Source organism: Athene noctua, chromosome 20 (assembly GCF_965140245.1).
Source record: "Athene noctua chromosome 20, bAthNoc1.hap1.1, whole genome shotgun sequence".
Lineage (NCBI taxonomy): Eukaryota > Metazoa > Chordata > Aves > Strigiformes > Strigidae > Athene > Athene noctua.
In genome coordinates, this window is record NC_134056.1 from 10,234,903 (window position 1) to 10,255,672 (window position 20,770).

At 49.4% G+C, this 20,770-nt stretch overlaps 1 protein-coding gene across 9 annotated transcripts in view; it reads right to left on the minus strand.

The window, feature by feature from the left end:
* Positions 1-20,770, minus strand: part of LOC141968810 (uncharacterized) — a 95,256-nt gene that overhangs the window by 73,903 nt on the left and 583 nt on the right. The gene's annotated exons all lie outside the window — the stretch shown is intronic.

Below are 20,770 nucleotides of genomic sequence, written 5' to 3' on the forward strand. Positions count from 1 at the left end.
GGAAAACACATTTGTTAGAGATGCACCACTTCTCTGAACAGACGACACTGAGAAAATGCTGGATTTGGGATGTGGGGGAGGTCTCAGGGTTAAATGAAATTGCTGGAAAGGAATTGGTGTCAAACAGAAAACTTTGCAAATATTTGAGTAAAAAAAAAAAAAGGAAAAGAAGGAAAATGAGTCATTTTCAGTCAGTCTAGAAATGAAGGGTTTCATCTGTGTCTGTGGATGAGTTACCTCTTTCTTATTTTTTTTATTCAGTGCAAGTTAACTTTAGTTAACTGAAACACAGACAGCTGTTTTGAAACTGAAAATGAAATTTTGTTTTTAAACCCCTGAGATGTCAGGACATTTACAAAAAAAAAAAAAAAGGCACTTTATTTGCAAAACACAGGAAAATCAACTGGTTTTAATGTGTTTGAATTTCACTCCCACTTCCTGATTAGAAATTACTGACCCAATTAGACTCAGTTTCACAAGTCCTGCTTCACCCACCCCTTTTCTCACCACATACACTAAACCACCGAAAGACATCTCTCTACTAGCAGCTCAACTTCAGTATCCACCAAGTCCATCAAGGTGCATCAACACAGATCCCCAAGCCCACCCTCCCTCAGCTTCACTGTTCCTTTACCTGGAAGCAGCCAACCTGAAGAACATCCCCAAGGCTACTTCCTCTGTGTAGACATATCTTCTGGTTTTGTGCCTCAGCACCTTGTCTCATAACCTCTGTGCCAAATTCTTTGCTGCCACCTCACTTGCAAATCATCTCTAGTACAACGCACTCTGGAGTGGTGAAGAGAACCACTTAAATTACCCTCGTTATAGACACATGCAGGTTGGAAGACACCAGAACTCCACTTGTCCTCTACTATGAGCTTCACCCATAACCCTGGTATCTCTCCAGGTTCAGTGAGGCAAGCAGTTCATTACACTACTGCCCTGCCACCTCTGTGTAATCAATAAAAGGAAGAAGCAAAGCCAGATCCATGAACTAACTTCCCAGACTGAAAAAGAAGGGTTTGCTAAACTAAAACAGTATATCACATAGTGCTCCGAAAGTGCCAGGGATTATTTTTTAAGCCATATACTGTATCTAGTATCACAGTGGGAGAAATCCTTCTGGTGGAAGGTTTCAAGGTTTCTCTTTCCAAGACATTAAAACATTCCCAGCTTCTGAAAAACAATCCTTGCCACCTGGCTTTGCATCTTACTGCTGTCAAGTAAGATAGCCACAACAAATTGCAGATCAGGGGGGTTTTACATGGTTCCTGGGAGTGACCCTCCAAAGGACTTGGGCTTTGCAAGCTGCTGAAGAGACGCCCATTCCCGGCAACCTGGAAGGTTCACTGCTTCAGCAGTGAAGCTCAACAATTCAGCCAATATGGACCAGCCCCTGTAGGAAAACTGGGAACAGGGTGAGGAAGGTAGACAGGGAGGGAAAAGGCTTATTGCTGAACCAGGGCTGGTCAGGGCAGTCTCCTGGAGCCATCTACACTGGCACAACTATCCAGGCACTGTGTGGAGGAGCTGGAGTGGCAGGATACCTCCAGGCACCCCCTGGGACTGGCAAACCCCCTGCCTTTGCACGGCTCCTGGGGCAGGGAGCGGCAGTGACAACATCCAGCATCTGCAGTTGACTCGGGAAAGGCAACCTTCTGTTTCCTAACCCTAGGATTCACAACTTTTTCTTCCCAGGCATGTGCTGATGAAGCCCAGATCTCCCCAGAACAGATGTCCAGCACAGGCACAAGCAGACAGAGCATCTGACAACAGTGCCTTTGCAGAGACCATGGTCTCAAGGGAGCAGAGGATTTAAGAAACCAGGATCCTGTCAGACCTAAATTTCCTACATTTCCGAAAACCCTCTCCACATCTCACTTGTGAGCTCCTTAGACATGGACAACCACTGCTACGGCTCTGCTCCTCTAGGCTCTCCCAAAAATATTCCTAATAAGGAGCAACTCTATAAAGGTACAAGTACTTCTCTGAGGCTGATGTGCTGCCGACACCAGGGGATGGTTGCTCTCACTCTCCACACCTGTATTTCCTAAGGGCAGAGAACATTACTTTCCTGCCTAACTCCAGCAATACCTGCTAGATTTATTCACTGAGCAACATGCAGCCTGCTGTGAGCACAACTCTCACAGGGCTTCTCCAAGCTAACTGGGGTGAGTTTATTTTCAAACCATCAGATTAAATGTCCTAGGGATCGCTGTAGCACTGTCTCATGCTGGGCTTGCAGCAGTGCTTCCAGCCTTTGCAGCACACTTCAGTGTTCTGTGAGCAGCAGGACTATGAGAAGTGACTTTCCTTTTTTTTCTAGTTTGGAAGTGAAGCAAACAAAAAAATAATGTAAAAAGTGGAACTGATTTGAACTGCTATACCTTTCTCACTAGATCTCCTGCAAAATAAATACTTTAAGGAATCAGCTCAGTCCTAAATACTTAATGATATTCATTCACTATAAAATATGAAAAACATAGGGCCAAATCACAGACCTACAAAGTCAATGGAGCTGTTCCCTCCCTGCCGCAGCCCAGGGACCAGGGGACAACCGAGGTCAAATATCTCTTCCTCTTAAAATATTTGATTCCTACATTTCAAGAGCCTGCCCTATCCTCCTGTCATCACTGCCTTAAAGTACAGTGAGACAGACTGTGTAGAGCTCCGACCGCCTGGTGAAATGCAGTCAGTACCTTCAGGAGCTGGGCTGTTGCTGGAGAAGGGATTGGCCAGTGCTGGGCAGCTCTGTGGATGTTAATCCCTGCTGGAGAAGGAGCCACAGGCAGTTACTTTTCTACAGAAAACCACAGAGGAAGAGCACAGGGAAGGAGACAGTCCTGGCCAAGGACTAAGGAGCCCGATGTCATGGTGTTCAGCAGCAAACTGTCCATCAAGCTAAAGAGAAACCCTGGATGGGGTGTGGGGGTCTTTGAGGAGCTATAGACGATATTTTCCTCTGCTCAACTGCAGAAGGAGCTATAAAAGTGACAAATCCAGGGCATCGCTTCAACTGCAACAGCAACCATCACCCAGAGATGTCAGCAATTTCCTCATTATTGAACCGTGCTTTGAGCAAGCAGTTATTATTCTGCCTTTGATATGGCAACTGTTGATGTTGTGGGCTTTAAAAAAGATAGCTACTCTCCTACATGCTCCACTTTCAGGTTTCAGATAAGAAGAAAATTTTACTTATTTATCCAAACAGAGCAACATGCATCCCTTTATGCTGTGGAAAACCTTGATGCCCATCCCTTTCTTCTTGGCTTCAACTCTCCTAGTCAGGCAAGGGTGTAAAATAGCAGTAATGGACCAAGACCTCACCATGCACAACCCCATCAAATAGAGGAGCCTTCTTCAGGCTGCTTATGAGCCAGGGCTTGAGCCGCATTAACCCCTGCTCTCTGCAGCAATGTTTGTACACTAGTATTAAGAAAGAGAGGAAAAAAAAGAAAAAAAGAGGAGCAGTTAATAGGAGTGAGCTGGTTCCTGGTTGGCTCAAGCCCTCTCCATGCAGGGAGGAAGGGGCGAGGACAGTCCCACGCTGGTTCTGCACATCAGCCAGGCTCTGGCTGTTTTATCAGGCCATTTATCTTGGTTACTTCCAGTCCTATTCTGTTTCCAATCAGCATTCCCTACCCACTTGGCCTGGGCCCTGTGGGAATTCCAGTAAAAGCCTGAAAGGAATAAAAAAAATGAAACAAAAACACATTTAGGGAGATTAATGCAAGGAAAAGGCAACTGTGTGCTGTGAAAAGGAGCAGGGTTCATTTTCTCACATCCCACTGGGTGGAGAGAACCTGGGGGAGCACTTGGGGAGGCTCCACCCAGCCCCCAGCCAGCACCAGCCAGGAGGGCACCTCCTTGCTGCAGCCAGGTTTGAGCGAAGGAGTTGTTCCACTGCTCAGGGAGACGTGTGTGCTGCACGTGTACCCCACAAGCACAGAGCACGCCTACAAGCCAGAGCACATCTGCCACCGCACCGTGAGTCACAGTCACACGCAGGAGGGAGCCCAGGGCCAGGGGCCTCTCTGTCATTTAAGATTCACAAGTTGGGAGCAAATCTTACTGCAGATTATGAGAGATTGCTCGAAAATTAGCTCTGCCATCCTTGTACCTCTTTAGACACAAGCATGCAGCGAGGACCTCCACGCTTCCTACCTCCTTCAGAGAGGAAAGCTGAAAAGGGCTCCCTTGGGACAATGTTGGTCCATACTCTACCAAGCTGCAGCAGAGACGTGTTCACAACATGCTTCTGCAAACTCTTTCCGAAGGGGGAAAATAAACATAGCAAATAAAAAAAAAAAAATGTGCAAGTTATTTTAATTAGGATCAGGAAAGCGTTTCAGGGTGAACGCCCCAACCATCCCCACTTACTGTGCTTACACTGCAGAGCAGCCTTGGACTGCACAGAGACGCCTTTCTGGTGACACCAAGCCAGAAGTTCTTGTGGGGGACATTAAATGTTTTCCAACATGGAGAATATCCTGTGGACTGAAAATCCAAGACCAGTCCAAAGTAAAAACCCTAGAGCTCATATAGAGTAGACACAGGGGCCTTGGACCTGCTGCTCTGTGGATCTGGTTTTGGTAGAGCATTTGATGATGCAGACAAAGACTTAATGCTCCAGCTGCTGGACTCATTAACAGTTCTGACTCTCTCTCTCTTTAATTAACCTTCCTGAGCCTCACAGCTATAGAGAAAAGCTTAGAAAACCTGACTGTTAATGGTTCAAGCATGAAATGCTGAATTTTTTTTCTTTTAAAGGAATGCTTTTCTTTTAAAACTTGGGGATTTTTTTTAAGCCAGGAGTTTATTATCCCATCCAGCAAAGCATCCAGCCCATCTCCATCCCCAGGAGGAAGCTGTTGTCCATCCACCACATCCCGGCCTTGATGAAAGTTTCCATCTCCCCACAACACTGTGACTGGTTTGGTCTGGGCTGTCCTGCAGCAGCACCCATGCTGGTCTCCACTTGCTCCTGCCCACCCCCATGACCAGGAGAAAATGCACTCACAGATTGGCCCTACAAATCACAGAATCACAGAATCCTCTAGGTTGGAAAAGCCCTTGAAGCTCCTCCAGTCCAACCATGAACCTCACCCTGACCGTTCCCAACTCCCCCAGATCCCTCAGCGCTGGGTCAGCCCAACTCTTCAACCCCTCCAGGGATCCCGGGGACTCCCCCCTGCCCTGGGCAGCCCATTCCAACGCCCAACAGCCCCTTCTGCACAGAAATCTTTCCTCAGAGCCAGCCTGACCCTGCCCTGGGCAGCTTGAGGCGATTCCCTCTTGTACCATTGCTGGTTCCTTGGTTCAAGAGACTCATCCCCCCTCTCTGCACCCTCCTGTCAGGGAGCTGTAGAGGGCCAGGAGGTCTCCCCTCAGCCTCCTCTCCTCCAGACTGAACCCCCCCAGTTCCCTCAGCCGCTCCCCAGCAGACCTGTGCTCCAGACCTTGCACCAGCTCTGTTGCCCTTCTCTGGACATGCTCAGGTAATGCATAATATGGGAACTCATGTCTGCAGTGAACTGTCCTAGAGAGAAATGCATCACCTTCCCTTGCAGAGACACATCCAGAGAGTGGTTCTGGGTGAGGAGCAGCCCCGGGGAGGCCCCTCCAGCTCACAGCAATTACTGAAATCATGATCCAACCCTCCCTATCCAAAGAACTGCCACTGCCTCACTGCTGTCGTGCTGCAAAACACAGGGGTGTCTTGGCTCCCAGCTGTCCCTTGTCCAGCATCGGCCATGGGAAGTATCCATCCTGGCTCTGTGGATGGATGAATCATCTCCAACACCCCAGAGCCACCCATGGAAGAGGGAGAACTTCTTTTCCTCTTCCCCTCCAGCAGCAGGAGAGGACCACACAATAACCAGGGGATGAGACATCTGGGTATCTTTGTATCGGTCTGAAGCTCAGACCACACAACATCATGGCTGATGGAGGCATCAGGAAGGGATTAACCAGAACTAGCTGGTTCCCTCTTCAAAATGGCACCTGAAAAGAGCTCCCATTGAGCTCCCTGTCTGGGAGCCAGGAGTACACAGGAACCAAGAGGAGATCTGGTTCACTCTTCACAGGTCGGAGTCATTCTGGATCACTCCTTACCCTGTGATGGTCAAACCTTTGATAACTTCCAATGCATCCACCAAACTCTTTCACCAGAGGAAACTTTTTCTGTGCAATGTGAAAGGAGGAGGTGTGCACGGGCCACCCCTCTTTTTGGGGATCACTTTTAGAGGCAGAGTCTCACCACCACCACCCACCATACCACCATGCCAGGAACAGGCACCACTCTGGGGCTGCAGAGCAAACACGACTAAAGGGCAAGTGGGGCAAGGGATCCTGGAGACAAGCCACAGCCTGTGTAACATGACTGCAGCTCCACCAGCCCCACCGAGCAGCCAGGCAGCACATGCCTGCCAGATGCTTCATATTTTGGGAGGAGGGGAGGAGAGTTCAGAGGTCAAGGTCACAAGCGATGCCTGACTTCGTTCTTTGTGAAGGGGCCGTGCAGGGGGAGAGGGAGCTGGGAGGAAATACCAGCCTGTGTGTGTAAAAACCATCCAGGGTGGGATTCACGGTCATGTTTGCACATGTTTGGCTCAGGAAAGGCAGGAAGCTGCAAGACATGGGGGTCCCTCGGCTGAAATGAAGGGCTGGGGAGGAGGCAGAGCAGCACAACATGCCAGGACAGCCTGGGATGCTCCTGCCTGCACCACTTCAATGTCTCGGAGCACTGCAACCACCCTGTTTAGGATCAGCCTCCAGCTATCGATGTACCCCCTTCTTCTCCTCCTTCCCTTCTTTGTGGGAATGAAATGCTGCATTGAGAGCTGCAATTCCCACACTGACAAGGCTTGGAGCTCCCACCATACCCTGGACCTCCCGGAGTGTGTCAGCCCTGTCTCCCCCTCCTCTTGCCCATTCCAGTATCAGTTGGCTCCTTGTACTTAAAAGGAGAAAACTGCAGTCTCTGACGTAACCCCAGACACTTCTTTCCAAGGCTCAAGACCAAGTTAAACTAAACCAGACTGCACGTATCAGAAATAAGAGCCCAGACACAAAGGAACAGTTTTGGAAATGCCACTCATGCCTCTACAGGAAAACGGTCACCCAGCAGCAGCCATCTCCAGGTGGCCCTTTCAGTGGCCTGGATCTAGATGGACCTGCTTCGATCAGGGGCTGCACTCCATGATCTCCAGAAGTCTCCTCCCATGTGAATTATGCTGTGACAATCTCCCACTTATGGATGTGGGTGATACATCTCCTCTGCACCTCCTACTGCTGCATATGATGTTAAACTGACTTGCAACATCTCAGTGGCCATAAAACTTGATTTCTCACCAGCCCAGCTCTTCCAGAGAGAAGCAACTACCTCAGTAACACCGGTAGTGCCTCTTGGGCACAGTCACACCCTGTCCACCCAGAACCATGACTGCCTTCCATATTTAAGACAGAAGAACATAAAATCTAAATCATTAAACCACAAGAACCAAAAATATGACTTCTAAGCACTGCCCTCTAAAGCAGTCGTGCCTGAGATAGACAGTGAGCACTGAATTTTTGCTGCTTTAATTGAATTTTGGGTCACTTTTGCTCAATCAGCATCCATCAAATGGTACAAGACTGGTCACTGAGCATGGGATCTGCTCCTATTTATGCATTTTCAAGCCAGAAAAAGCCCCTACTGTGATCTGGTGTCCTGCAAAGAATATGACAAAAGACATCTCCAGCTTACTTCCTACTTTAAGACCAACAGCTACGGCTGAATTCAGAAAAACATCTTCCCGTTTAGGAAAAATATCTCATCTGGATTTAAAGTCCTTCCAGCAACTGAAACTCTACCACAACCCAACCCTGAGGTAGGCCAGCACTGAATTAAATAATATATACAACCAACATATGGGTTGTTAGAGCTAACGTGGGAGGTTACAATTAAAACCAGCAGAGCTGTGAAAGAAAATTAATGGCACTTTTACTGCAGAAGGTATAGGATTCCCAAAAGTCCACTTGTTTGGAGAGGAAAACCACGAGCGAGGCATTATAAAATGAATCCATTAATAAAGGTTTAGAAAACAGCATACCCTGGGCAGGCGCCTGATGTCCTCCTTAGAAAGACCCACCAAAATAATTTTTGCTCAAAGCTATCTTAGCAGCTTAAGGGCTTACCTTGCAAAGGAGGAAAACATAGTGGACCTCTACTATTAAAGCACAGTTTTGTAAGACCCGCCTAGTCTGAGCAGGATGACTTTCGCTTCCCATGAGCCGCAGGCACACAGGGAGGTGTGGGTCAGCCCAGGAGAACCTTTTGCCCAGGTTCAGCCAGCCCGAGGGAGCAGGGGCAAGCGCTGACCTGCCTGGCAATGGCAGCATCCAATTTACAGCCATCGAAGCTGACTTCGCCCTGAGGGATGTGATGCTAAGACCTGGTGCAAACTGTATGGCCAACTAGAAAGCACCTGGCACTGAACTACTGAACCTTGGGAGGATTAAATTCACACTCACCCTCACACATTTCCCACTGGCAAGTGGGAAGGAGCACTTTCTTCCTCTGTACCAGCTCCAGGAGCAGGTCCAAGGCAGCTGTGACCTGCTTTGCTTTTGTCCCTGCAATGGAGCACACACGCAGGAAAGCTGGGGGTAATTTCCAGCTGCATTTTTTTGCTGTCTGTGGAGCATGGGAATGCTCAGCACAGGACCTGCAATCTGCCCCAGACTGAAGGCTTGCTCAAACACTCCTGTGCTAGGAACTCAGGCCCTTGTCTCCTCCCACAGTGCAAAATTTTGCAGTTATTGACATGAAACAGGAACAAATCAAGCAATTTTTCATTTAGGTTGTGGTAGGGAGCTCAGGGTTTGGTTGCTTGGGTTCTGAGGCCACAAGACAGAAACACAATCTTTGTGAAATAAAACCAAACCTCTTTATGTGCTGCTGGGAATGAAGGTCCCTACACCAACCACCCTGCCTTGGAAGAAAGCAAGACCCTGAAATCAACTGACTGCAGCCACTGAGTTCCTGCAAAATCTCTGACAGACACACCACAAAGCATCTCTGTGCCGCGGTGCTGGCTGTGTTCAAACCTCTGTTAGAGAATCCTCGGGGAAAACATCAGAGGGGCACTGAGGACCTGACTGGATGCAGGCACAGGCAGGAGCGCCCAGGTGAGGTAGAACAGCAAGGCCACCTGGCCAAAATGCTGTTCTTTAAGTCACTCAAACTCTGTGTACACAATGTGCATCCACCGCTTCTCTCTCTTTCTCCCTATTTCTTTGCAGCTCATTTTAAACTCTGCACCCCATGTCCTCTAGTCACTGGCCAGGGCAAGGAGGAGCATGTGGCACAATGGAGACTAGGTCCTCTGTCTCCTCTCACTTCTCTCACCCAACCCTTTTAGTTTGCCACCTTCAAAATTAAAACATTCAAAATGTTCCAGTAGGGGATAAAAAAAGAGAGAGAAAGAAAAAAGAAAAAAAAAAAAAAAAAGAACACAGGAGTTTAAAATCTGCTCACGTAAATCTCACTGACAGAAAGCAAGATCCAACTTCAAAACCCCTCTGCATCGCTAATGACCTTTTAATAGCTCTCATTACAGAACATCTCACTCAGCCCTGGTACATCCCCGACTGCCAAAACAAAGAGCAGCATTTCCACAGGCACAACCCAGATGTTTAATTGATCCATTCAAGGACTTCAGAAAACGATTAATAATGTAACTCTGTCAAAGTAAAGGTTTCACTCCTGTGCGGCAGATGCCTTCATTGGATGGCAACTCGTTTAACCTGCCTCTTCAATCAAGCATTCCCACTCCCAGTGGAAGCTGCCATTGAAAATATAGCTTAGAAACAAAGGCTCAGCAGCAGGAAAGCAGAAAATGTGATAATAAAATTTAGCTCTCTCACTCTGAACAGCCATACTTAACCTGTAGCATGTATTCATACTCAGTCTTAAGTATATGCACACTTAATGGTTCGTACAGAGACATACAAGCACCCCAAAACACCCCAGGTCTGGGTCCCACATGGTGCTGTACCCCTAGAGAATATCCCAATGAATTTTCCTCACCCCCTTTCCTTGCCCTGTGACTCTTACGGTCCTCATGCCTGGGGTTACTTGGAATAACTCTTCCGATTTACACCATTCTGGGACGAGCTGTGTCGTCCTCAGCTTTTGCACTGCAACATGGTATTTTTCCCCAGCTGGTGGGATCTGCTCGAAGCAAGCCCACCGACTCCCGCTTTTCTCTGTTACAATCCAGAGCACTCTGCTGAAACAGCAATGGCATAAACATTGGCACTCACAGGGGAAGGGAGAGAGGGAATAGATAAGCAGAAACAGAGCAAGCTGGCAAAATAACAGCACTTCTTCAAAACATCATGTCTAGCACATTTTTTAAAAAAATAAAGAGCGAGAGAAAGTGAGGAGTTAATGGAACACAATCTACTGCCTGGCTGCATTTTGTCTTGCAAAGAGATCTCAGCTCAGAACCATTACAGAAAGAGTAAAGGCACGCATCTGCCTAGCATCACGCTCTGTGCTACAGAGGGAAACCATGGGCAGAGAAACACAGCAGCTGGTGCAGGGACACGGCAGAGCAAAAACTCAGGGAGCCCCCCCAGCCCTGCTCTGTGTCACGGCCACCCGAACCCACTGCTTCCTGGTTCACTCCTGACTTCAAAGGCGACAGATGTTTCATTTCCCAGGAGTCACCCATCATACAGTTAGTTACTGCACAGAGGTGTGTGGAGCCCCTCCACAGGGAGCTCTCGCACTGTATCTGCTCCGTCCTTAGCTCACCCCCCGACATGTGCTCCCTGAGTCAGAGCACAGGGCATCTAGCAACCAGACCTTTCCCCACCCAAAGAAAGTCAGGGATACTGGACTAGTTTCTCCCATCAAAACCATCGTGATGAACTGGTGTGGAAGAACCTCCTGGATCCTTCTCCCTAAGCCATCCTCCCCCAGCCCCCCATGCTCTCCTGGTTTCCATTCCAGCTCTGAACAGTTGGGACTGGCTGCTGCGATAAGCATCAGCTGCATCCTCCTCCACAGCTGCCTGCAGTATAGAAGCAGGAGAGATTATCCCTGCATCTGACATGGATGAGTTTGGGACTGAAGTGCTTTAAGATGTCTCAGCAATATATTACCTACATGCTTCTCCTATTTCTCCAAGTCCCAGTGGAAATATTTTATGTCTTATCTAAGTGTATCAACTTAGAATACATCTATCTTCTGCAAGTGGGGAAGCATATCTCTGCATAATGCTAGCTGTGGGGGTAGTCAGCTTTCAACTAATAAAAGTTAATTACCTTTCTGTAGGTTTTTTTTTTTCCTTTAAGAAAATAGAAACTACTATTTGAACGATTTTAAAAGACCAATTTTTTTTTTTTTTTTTTAAATGACCTTCATTCGCACTCTGGTAAAAGCAACAAAAATCAACTGTTTCCCCTAGGCTAAATCTGTTTGACCTGTGCCCAACCCCTATAATTTCCCCACAGCAGGTTTAAAAGGGGATGAACTCTGCACACCTGCCATATGGAGTCATTAAACACAAGAAGGAACACCAGAAAGTGCATTTTTTGTGTTGACAACACACCAGAAAGACACAGAGGAAAATGTTTCCAGCTAGCTCTTATGTTTGATGCTAGATTCTCTTCCCAACACATCTCAATTTTCTGCCAATTTGCTTATTAATCACTCCCATCTTTCAAATAATGAACTAATTTACAACTAATTTGACTGTGTCAAAAAAAAAAACCAACAGAACAGCGATGACCTCACAGCCTGAGCTGCCATGGGGGATGCCATGCATGCTCAGATCAGCACAGGCATTTTTCAGATACAGCCCAGTGCAAGCATCTTTCCAACTTTCAGGTACATCCCACATCCCAAAGGGCATCGTGCCTCTAGAAAACGCCAGCTGCCTCCCTCTGCCTGGGGAGCCACAAAGCTGTACTGCTTGCACTAAAATCTTCCCTTTCTTATATATAAAAAAAAAAAAAAAAAAAAAAAGGACAGAGCTTGGTAAGCTTAAAAAGAAAACTCTGTGACTAGAAAGGGGCAATCACCTTTTGCTCCTCACTGTGGATTCTGAGGGGGACACAGAGGAGCAGCATCCAAGGATGGACCTGCTCTGGGAAGGATGATGCAATGTTAACAGAGGGGTATTTGTGCTAATGCCAGCGTTAAGCTCCTGAGAAAGTCTTGTGTAAATTAACTGCTTGGCAAAGTCTTTTACACGCTTGGTTATTCAGTGAAGTTACAGCCACCCAAGGAGCTGGCGTGCATCACCTGGCACAATAGCTGGAGCTTTCCCTGAGCCCCCATTCTGGGTGTCATAGGAATTAGACAAAAACTCCCCTTCTGCTCTAAAAAGAGGATTTATGAACCTGTTTCCTGTGGAAATAAGCTCAGAAGTGTGTATCTGTGTCTTGATACTCAGGAAATAAATATCAGGTCCCTTGACAAAGTCTTCAAATGTTTTGGACTGGCAACACTGACAGAAAGACTTGACAACCTGCAAGCATCGAAAAGGACACTCGTGTGAAGAGCGATTTTGGCATCACCATCACCTCTCACTCAACGCCCAGGGTAAGTCAGACCCCGCCAGGACAACTACTCCACCACAGCACTCTGCACAGCTTGGCTAAACAGCCTCGGAAACCTTCACAAAACCCTGAGCAGACCAGTCCCGGCTGAAACCTCATTAATTAACCACCCCATTACCCTCTCCTCCTGGGAGCAGACCCCCAGGGAAAGGCAGGAGCGGGGACTCCACAGGCAGCTCCCCGTTTGCCTTCTCCAACAGAAACTCCTCCAGAATGAGTTCCCCGTTGTAGCTCCCATGAGCTTCAGAGGAGGAAACAAGCCAAATTTTAGGGCTTGCAAGAGGGCGATGGCCTCAGCTGGCTGCAGAAGAGCACATCATCCAGCCCTGGCGACCAAGCAGCAGATGAGAGGGGAGAGAGGAAATCAAGAAGGGCTTTGAAGATGATCAAAGGGCTGGAGAACCTGCCTGTGAGGAAAGACTGAAGGAGATAGGTCTGTCCTCCCTGGAAAAGGATCGAGGGGACCTTATCACAATATTCCAGTACTTCAAGGTACTAAAGGTACTAAAGTACTACAGAGGACAGAGGCTCTCTCTTCACAAGGAGTAGACAAGGGGCAACAGGACAGGTTTCATCCTGATACAAGAAAGAATTTTTTTACCGTGAGAACAACCAGCCACTGGAACAACTTCCCCAAGGATGTGATGGAGTCCCCGTTGCTGGAGGTTTTCAAGATGCAATTGGACAGGGTGCTAGGTGATCACATCTGGGCTCCCTTACCCCCAAAAGGTTGGACCAGCTGATCCTCTGAGGTCCCTTCCCCCCTGGGTTGGTCTATGATATGTCTTTGATTTGATGGGAGGGGGGTGTGGGGGGGCGTGGGGGTGTCAGGCTGCCAAACACCCTGGGTGGCAGTGCACTGTGGCCACCTGAGGGTGAGTGGCACTGGCCCTGCTGCATCTGCATCCTGCAAATCCTGGGGGACCCCTGCAGCGGGATCAGGGCTGCTGGAAATCAGCAGCAAAGGGGAAGTGCTGGAGGCCGCTTTGCTCCTGGAGAACCGCTGTGTCACCTCGGGTCTCCTTGCCCCCTCCCAGAAATGCTGCTCTCCCCCAGCAGGCACCACAGGCAGGGAGGAGGAGAAATCAGGGAAGAGAAATTCACCTTATCACAGCAAATCCTGGCGCTCCTTCCCACAGAGCTGCTGCAAACCATCTAGGAAACCACTGCAGCAAATCCGATGAAATGAAGAGACTCGTGGTGGCAGGGCAAGGGGCTGCTGCGTCCCTCCATCCCGCTGCCTGCCTCCCATCTACCCAGCCAGCACTAGCGGCCACACGCCAGGCCACCCTCATCCCCAGCGGCACCGGGATCAGCGTGATGTGACCCGAGGTGGCCTTTAACCCCGCAGGAATTACACTGCCCGGAGGGATGGGGGAGGTAGGCAAAGGTCCACGTGGGCTGCACTAATTGCCATCATTGTGGGACAGAGCCGCACTGTCAAGGTTGAGGTGCCCTAAACAGAAGCTGATTTTCATCACTGTGTTATTCCCTTGAGTTCCTGGAGTGGGAAAGGCAGGGGAGGAGGGTGCTTAAGTCTTAGAGAGGTTTTTTTCTTAATTGATGGCCACAAGAGAGCAAGGCTTTTCAGCCAACTGCTCTGTCACAGGGGCTGCAGGTTGAATTAAGCCTTTGTACAAGCAAGGGACTATGAGGACAAGGAGCCACTTTGCCACCAGCTGGCAGTTAGGAAGCACTTCCCTCTGCCAATGCCAACACCTGCCCCAGCGAAGCAAAGCTCATGGCAGCACCAGGTCTTGCTGCGCTGCCACACCCCCTGGTGCAGCCATCGGAGTCAAGGATGCTTGGCCTCTTGCTGAGCAATCCACACTCGCTCTGTGTTGTGAAGGACGGGGACAGACCCAGCCTTGCCAGCCTGGTTTGTTTATAAATAGGGAGTGGAGAACAAAAACCGAATTATCGTCTTGCTATGCAATGGTAGGTCAGGGTGAACAGCCTTCCGCTCTCATTTTAGCTGAAGGAAATGAGGTTTCTGCACTCATGTCTGTCCACCAAAATGCTGCCAGAGTTGATAAGCAGGAGCAGGGAGAGACCCTTTCCATGCCTGCGCAGGCAAGAGCTGTAACAGTGGGGCAGACCCTCCCAGATGCAGGAGCATCCCTGCGGAGGAAGGCTCCTTTCTCGCGCCCTGCAGAGCCAAGCCCCGAGCCTGCATCCTGCTGGGGACACGAGGACCAAGCCCCCAACGCCCAAGAGTCCCCATGAGCACCTTGATATCCACCACCTCTCCAAAGGGGCTTCCGAGCTTTCCTTCCCAAACAAGCCTCAGAGAAAACAAAAACCCAGAGGAAAGAACAATCCCATATGCTGTGGTGGTCGGGGGAGCTGGCTCCTCTCCTCAGAGGCTGAGCCATAATCATTCCCAGCTACTGACTGTGGCACCACAGCAAGCATGTCTTGCCCGCACAGGCTTAACACCAGCCCCACGGCCCCACAATGACTACGAGGCTTGTGAGAGTGAAGATTAATGTTATGTATATATATAGCACATACTGAACACAAAGAGCTCTGGCTGCCTTGGCTGGGGGTGGAACGACGTTACGTCAGCCCCTGTGGCGCGGCCGGGACCTCAACCAGAAGCAGATGGTGGCTGCCCCTGCAAGGAATTAGGAGACTTTTGGGAGCCTTCCCCAAGGCGAGGGGAGGGGACAGCCACCCCCAAGCTGCTTCTCACACCAAACTCCATCCCCCACGCCCCAGAGCCCTCCACCTCACTGGAGGCAAACCTAAAACCAGCCTGCCTTAGCCTGGGCTTGAGCGCTGGGAGCTGCTTCCCCGCACCAGGCTTCTGTCAATATTGCGACAAGGGCAGGCACCGGTTTAGGCGTAACAGCGTACGGCCCAGTTCAAACTGTTTATTTTTCCACTGGTGCAATGCATGTATCATCTAGCTCAACTCCCTGGTAAGTTTATATGATTGTAAAGCTGCAGCATGCAGGCTATTATGCTCCTCCTCTAGAAAAATCTTCCCCTAAGGAACAGTACTTACCCTTGAAACCCTTTCCCAGCACACTAGAATTTAAATGTAACGATTTCTACCTATTAAAGGCAAAAAATAGAGGTGTAAGCAGTGCTAGCATCCCTGGCTGCAGCGCAGGCAGGAGCACCTCAGTCTTTATCTGCTCTACAGGATGGCACACGTGGGCTGCTGGGTGCCAGAGCTGGCCCAGGGCAGCATCCAGACCTGCTGGCACAGAGTGGGCACTTTTAAAAGTCAACAGGGAGACAGAATTTTTAGGAAATGAGGCTCCATATGGCCTGTTTCTTGTGGAATGGTTTAAGATTTTATAACTTGGTCTAATCTGGAAGAATTTCTTGAGGAGATGCTGCCAAACTTCAAGTCTGCGCTCCAGTTTACAGCAATACATATACACGCTGAAGACAGGGATCCTGGGAACTGTTGGACAGTTTTGGCTGAAATTTTTCAAATAATTCAGCATGAGACAGACATATAACAGAAAGATTTTTCAATCTAAACAGCTCAAGTTTGGCAAAGTTAAACACCACAGCAAAAAGCATCATCTCAGCAGCTGTCTGGATACAGCAGCCCCAGGGGTGGTACCAGCTCTGTGCATGCACACACCCCGCAGTGTCCTGCACCCCAGTGTCCCCATCCCTTACAGCTTTGACATAAGCATTGTGTGTCTCATCACCTCAGGAAGAAAGCGGTGACAGGTGGAATGGCAATATTTAAGGGGAGCAGTGTGAAAATGTCCAGCACATGTCATATACCAAAATCACAGAATCACAGAATCATCCAGGTTGGAAAAGCCCCTTGGGATCATCGAGTCCAACCATCAGCCCGACTCTGCAAAGTTCTCCCCTACCCCACATCCCCCAACAGCTCATCTAAACGACCCTTAAACACACCCAGGGATGGGGACTCCACCCCCTCCCTGGGCAGCCTGTTCCACTCTCTGACCATGCTTTCTCTGGAAAATTTTTTCCTAACGTCCAGCCTGACCCTTCCCTGTTGCAGTTTAAATGCAGTGTCATGTCCTGGGTGAGTGCCTTCTCCTCCAGACTTGTCAGAGGAATTTGGGGCCACATCCAGGTTGGGGTTCCCAAAGCACCCAAGCAAGCAGGCACCTGACTGCACTGAGTTTGGGGTGAGCGGGGATACAACCAAGCAACCACAAGTCATCAAGTGCCAGTGATGGCATTTGTGCCATGTGCATTTGTCCAAGGGAAAGCAACAAGGGCTCCTGCCTCCATCCACCTCCTCCCAATTCCCAGACAAAGGAACTGAAGGATTTTAGGGTGGAAAAGGGCCCTTTCATCCAGCAGATAACAGCTGGAAAGTGATGCTCAGCAAACTCAGAAGGGTTCCTTCAGGCGAAGGGGAGTGTTTTTCAGCTGCGAGAGCAATCGCTCACTACAGCCCACTCAGGAACGGCTTTGCCATTGCTCCAAGGCCTCACGCTACGACTGGACATCTTTCACATCACACAGGAAAACAGACGTGTTCCTTCAGGCCTGACACAGAAATCACTCCACCAAATTCTCCAGGTTTTGATTCTTCTTTTTGCAGGGGAGAGGAGCAGACTGACCCCCCAACTGGCCATCTCCCCCCCCCGGGAAGCAGCACAGCCCTGAGGCAAGCCCGCATCCACCTTTCCAGCCCCCTTTGAATGGACCCAAAGCACAGCAGACCTGGGCTGGCTCTCTCCTCAACCCTCTGGCACAGAAAACCTCTACTATGGGGAGCACACGAGGGACCTCTGAGATAAAAGCTGCATTGTAAAAATATACTGGCGGGCTCTGTCTGGGGGCTCTCGTAACTCCTGCGAGTCCTGAAGCTTTAGTTGTTTGTTCTCTGCCTTCACAGGGTCAAACAGCCACAGGGGAAGGCTGCACAGATGCTCTCTGTATGGGGACAGTGACCCCTGTATTTATGCCACTTTAAGTGCACAATTTAGGGTCTTGGCAGGGGGGGTAGAATATAATACCATATAATTGCCTAACTGAGGACTCCATAGTAACATGCATGCACTGGAGGGTCAAATGGAGATGACATGAAGAGTAGTCCACTTCTGGATTTTTAAGCAATTTGACTTGAAACTAGTTAAGATTACCATCGTTTTGTAAGCTTTATATACACACCCATGCACACACACGAACGTGATCTATATCATATAAAACATATGCTACCATACATACACAAGCAGTACTAACACACCGCAATTTATGTATGATTTTTACATATTTACATTAGGTTAAATGTTTAGTTTACAAAGTCCACATACACATCCTAATTACGAGTACACAATAGCATAAGACACCAGATCTGAGAAGCCATGCTGCACAACACTCTATTTGACATTTTGGAGTATTAGATCTCTGGGAGCATAATTTACTGAAAGACTACTTTCACCAACCCTCGAGCAAGAAATGACATCTGCAGTAGCCAAGTGTTGCATTTTCAGATGCATCCCTTAATTAAGCAGATTTTAATTGGGCTACTCTAAGCTTTAATTAAGAGCAAATTGCTCACGCACATTCATTTTTGGGTCATGTTCCCAGACAGGGTTTTTCTGGGTTGGTTTGAGGAGTTTTGTGTTTAGCAGGGCAGGGTTGCAATTATGGTTATTGCACTTTACAGGGAAAAAACAGCTCTCAAGAGCCCTGCAGCCACTGGACTCTTACTACACCAAGGAGGTTTCCTGCTTTCCTTCTTAACCAGAGCATCCCTCCAATGGTGGGGTGAGCTCAGCAAAGCCCCAGAGATACCCATGGTTGTGCCCACTGACACCAGCACATCTGGGCACCAGGGACAGGGAGGGGGGGATGCTCAGAGGCAGCCAGGGCTTGTGCAACCCCACACACCCCAAATTCAGAGAAACGCTGCCAGTGCCACCTTTTCCCCACCATCACAGACCCACAGCACTGGGCGGGGGCGGGGGGGGAACTCACTCAAGAATCGTTATTGCTCAAACCATGAAAAATAGGTGCAAATTCAATAACTCAACCTTGGGAAGGAGCATGCCAGCTTACACACAGCTTCACCGCAGCAGTGATCATGGGGAGATTAGCTCCCATCTGCTGATTTACAATGCTCCCCTAAAGATCAACCTCTCCACCATTTTCAGGCTGGGTAATGTGCAGATTAGGGCTCAAGGAACAGATTGGATTCAGTGCAAACGCTGCACTGTGCTGACAGAGGGCAAGACACCAGGCATCCCCACTCCCAGCATGCTGGAGTCAATTCCCACCCATTTCTGGCCCTTCTGAGATCATCAGCGACATCCTTTTAGTAACAGCTACGAACACAACAAACGATGACAGCCCAGTTTCCCTCACAGTTGGAGTCACCTCCTGCTTTTACAACCCAAACCCTAGCTGAGCCTTATGAACTGACCTCTCCCAAGCATGAGCCATGCAGACCGTTCTTCCAACCTGACACAAGGGAGGAGATAGTGCCACCCCTGTGACAGCCATACTGCAGAAATACCAACTACTTGCTATCCCAACCCCATCAGAGAGCCAGGAGGCACCAACAATCACCTAATCCTGACTGAGCTGGAGCGAGGAAAGAAGACAAGGATCCTAATTTCCTAATAGATCCATCCAAGAAACAGATCCTAATTTCCTTCCAACCCTAAGGTACCACCAATGCCAGGCACCATGCCCTCTCCCTTGTCGCCGCATGGTGCAACCTGAACAAGGTCTCACCAGCTCTGAACATCAACTCCCAGCTCAAGTTATTAGCTGTTCTTCTCTGGTGCTTGCTCCCTGCTTCAACTGTTCCCCGCTTGACTCAGGCTCAGTGTGCAAAGCACCCAGCCAGCCGCAGGAGAGCCACAGGTCGCTGCTCCAGCTTGCCAAGCCAAGCCCAGCTCCAAGGTCAGGAAAGCCAGCCAAGGTCTGCAGCCAGCTGCCCCTCACTCCTCTCCTTGAGGATATTTATTGCAGCTGTGCTACACAGGCTTTCCTCAAAGCAGAACTGCACCATCAGTGGGGAGTGGCTGAAGAACAAGAGCCTCAACTCCAAAGATTTGTCTTGTTTTATGCCAAAACCTGGGAAAACCACACATTTGGAGGACTGTGCCCCATTCACTGGCAGGCTCTACAGTAAAACCTGAAACCTGCCTGAGCTTGTGACCTTTAGCAGCCTGGGTAGCAGTGGTCAAAGGGTAAAGCCACACACCTGGATGATGCTCTGTCAAATCCTCCTCAGGGCTGCCCCATGACCCAGAGGAAATAAAAATCGATAATGAGTATGAAGCTCCCTAATGCTGCCCCAGCCAGCCGTCTCTGCCAGCTCTTCCCTTCCCTGCCGTGTCCAGGGAACACGGGGCTGCAGACACCCCTCCCTGCCCTCCTCCCCACTCAGCCCAGTGCCCTCACTGGAGTTATCACCTCCCAGGTTCCTCAGTGCAATCCCAATCCCCCTGCACCTTATTCCCACTTGGATTTTGCTCCAGTTCTACCCCTTGGAATGCAATTCCCGGCTCAGTTTCCCAGGCTGTGAACTGCATCACTCCAGCCTTGTTTCCGAGCCAAGGTTCAAGTGGAGTTAAGGTCTACGAAGATAAATCAGTGGTTTCCCTCTCAGAAACCCATTCCCACTAACGTGGCTGTACTGAAGCTGCCAGCATACTCAGAGACATGGTTTTGGGCAGGGGTTTACACAGTGAACAGGAGCATGGGGTCACCACCTCTGACTGGTGCATCTTAGCACAATGCAAATGCAGCAACAAATGTCTCAGAAACAGCCAGTGCTTCCTTCAAAATAAACTGCCTTTTTTATAGTCACTTTATTATTCACCATCCCCTGCACAGCCCATCACTTCCCGGTGAAAAGTCCCAGCTCCACGCAGCAAACTTTTGAAACTCCTAGCTTGGAATTTTCATGAGGCAAAGCAGTCCTGCACCCCGTTTGACGGAGTGGGGGGTCTGGACCCTGCTGTGCCCACCCCAGGTGGGAGCCGGCCGGGGCCTCCTGCCACGGGGAGGGACAGGGCTCAGGTTCCCCAAAGTTTCATGAGAAGTTTCGGGACAGTGACTCGGTGACCAGCCGCAGAGGGGTAAAATGGGGGACGTGGAGACATGCGGCGGGGCCCCCGCTACAAGACCCGCTGCAGCCGCGCACACACAAGCCCTCTCTGTTATATTAGACACCAGAGAAGCCGTG